This window comes from Chiloscyllium plagiosum, unplaced genomic scaffold, assembly GCF_037043375.1.
Source record: "Chiloscyllium plagiosum isolate Xiang-an unplaced genomic scaffold, Cpla_swu_hap1 HiC_scaffold_42, whole genome shotgun sequence".
In the NCBI taxonomy this organism is placed as follows: Eukaryota; Metazoa; Chordata; class Chondrichthyes; order Orectolobiformes; family Hemiscylliidae; genus Chiloscyllium; species Chiloscyllium plagiosum.
The window spans coordinates 73269091-73271670 of NW_028270180.1; the positions used below are offsets into that span (position 1 = coordinate 73269091).

Here is a 2580-nt window from a genome sequence, read left to right on the forward strand (position 1 = left end):
ACCAGAACTGAGCACAATGTTCCAAGTGTACTGTTATGACACAGCAAGGACCCGTTTGTGAATTAAACCAAACACCCAGAAAAGCTCACCTTGCCTTATAATCTGTTAAAGCACCCATTCTCCTCCTTTACCCAAAAACAAAGTACCTGTGCCACACCTTGGAAAGTTAACGGGTTTTTTTATTCCTTATTTTTTTCAGCAGTCTCTTTGGGAATTTAGACTAGTGGGAATGGAGGTTAGGGCAGTTGAATGCTCCTCCTGCAGAATGTGGGAGGTAAGGGTCACCACCAGTATCCCTGCTGACTACATCTGCTGGAAGTGCACCTGACTCCAGCTCCTTGAAAACCGCGTTAGGGAACTAGAGCTGGAGCTGCGTGAACTTCGGATCATTCGGGAGGCAAAGGGGGTTATTGAGAGGAGTTACAGGGAGGTAGTCACTCCTCAGGTACTAGAAAAAGGTAAATGGGTTACAGTCAGGGGACAGAAAGAGAACCGGTAGGCTGTGCAGGGATCCCCTGTGGCCATTCACCTCAACAATAAATATACCGTTTTGGATACTATGGGGGAGGACTTACCAGGGGAAAGCAGTGGAGTAGAGGGATCTGGCACAGCGTCTGTCCCTGCTGCTCAGAAGGGAAAGGGGAAGAGGAGCAGAGCAGTAGTCATTGGGGACTCCATAGTTAGGGGGACAGAAGGGAGGGTCTGCGGGGACGAGAGAGACTCACAGTTGGTGTGTTGCCTCCCAGGTGCCAGAGTTCGTGATGTGTCTGATCGTGTTTTTGGGATCGTTAAGGGGGAGAGGGAGCAGCCCCAAGTCGTGGTCCACATAGGCACCAACGACATAGGTAGGAAGAGAGATGGGGATTAAAGGCAGAAATTCAAGGAGCAAGGATGGAAGCTTCGAGCTAGGACGAACAGAGTTGTTGGCTCGGATTTGTTGCCCGTGCCACGAGCTAGTGAGGCAAGGAATACGGAGAGAGAGAAGGTGAACACGTGGCTACAGGGATGGTGCAGGAGGGAGGGTTTTGGGTTCTTGGATAATTGGGGCACTTTGTGGGGTAGGTGGGACCTCTACAAGCAGGATGGGCTTCAACTGAACCAGAGGAGTACCAATATTCTGGAGGGGGGGTGGAATTCGCTAAGGCTATTGGGGTGAATTTAAACTAATCCAGCAGGGGAATGGGAACCAAAATTGTAGTTAAAGTATAGAAAGGGTTGAGAGTAGGGAGGTCCAAAATCAAGTTTTAGGGACGCAAGATGGCACCGGTAAGCAAGAGGTTGGTTTGAAGTGTGTCCACTTCAACGCCAGGAGCATCCGGAATAAGGTGGGTGAACTTGCAGCATGGATTGGTTTGGGACTTCAATGCTGTGGCCATTTTGGAGACATGGTTAGAGCAGGGAAAGGAATAGTTGTTGCAGGTTCCAGGATTTAGATGTTTCAGTAAGAACAGAGAAGATGGTAAAAGAGGGGACGTGTTACATTGTTGGTCAAGGACAGTATTGCAGTTGCAGAAAGGATGTTTCAGGACTCGTCAACTGAGGTGGTATGGGCGGAAGTTAGAAACAGAAAGGAGAGGTCACCCCGTTGGGAGTTTTCTGTACGCCTCCGAATAGTTACAGAGATGTAGAGGAAAGGATAGCAAAGATGATTCTCGACAGGAGTGACAGAGACAGGGTAGATGTAATGGGGAACTTCAACTTTTGAAATATTGAACGGGAACACTATATTACGAGTACTATAGAGGGGTCAGATTTTGTCCAGTGTGTGCAGGAGGGCTTCCTGACACAGGATATAGACAGGCCAACAAGGGAAGAAGCCACATTAGTTTTGATACTGGGTAATGAGCCAGGTCAGGTGTTAGACTTGGAAGTAGGTGAGCACTTTGGTGATAGCAATTCCAATTCTGTTATGTTTACTTTAGTGATAGATAGGGATAGATGTATACCACTGGGCAAGAGTTACAGCTGGGGGAAAGGCAATTACGATGCCGTTAGGCAAGATTTAAGAAGCATATGATGGGGAAGGAAACTGCAGGAAATGGGCACATTAGAAATGTGGAGCTTATTCAAGGAAAAGTTACTGTGTGTCCTAGATATGTATGTCAGGCAGGGAGGAAGCTGTAGAGTGCGGGAGCCGTGGTTTACGAATGAAGTGGAATCTCTGGTCAAGATGAAGACGGTGACTTATGTTAGGATTGGATGTGAAGCCTCAGTTGGGGCGCTTGAGGGTTACAAGGTAGCCAGGAAAGACAGAAAGAGAGAGCTTTGGAATTCTTTGCTTGCAACAGTAGTAGATTCGCAAACTTTAAGTACATTTAAGTCGTCATTGGACAAGCATATGGACGTACATGGAATAGTGTAAGTTAGATAGGCTTCAGATTGGTATGACAGGTCGGCGCAACATCGAGGGCTGAAGGGCCTGTACTGCGCTGTAGTGTTCTATATTCTATGTTCCCCTACCTCCTCCGACTCCTGGCGCAAGTTCCCTCCACTATCCTGATGAGCCCTACCCTCACTAAAGCCATCATGTTGTTCCTTGCAAAAGTATAGAACATCTTAAGTTTTACCTTAATCCTACTC

General features: G+C 47.5%; 1 pseudogene; it reads left to right on the forward strand.

The window, feature by feature from the left end:
- The first annotated feature begins 229 nt into the window (after nt 1-229).
- Nucleotides 230-1156, forward strand: LOC148137917 (uncharacterized; annotated as a pseudogene).
- The last annotated feature ends 1424 nt before the right edge of the window (nt 1157-2580 follow it).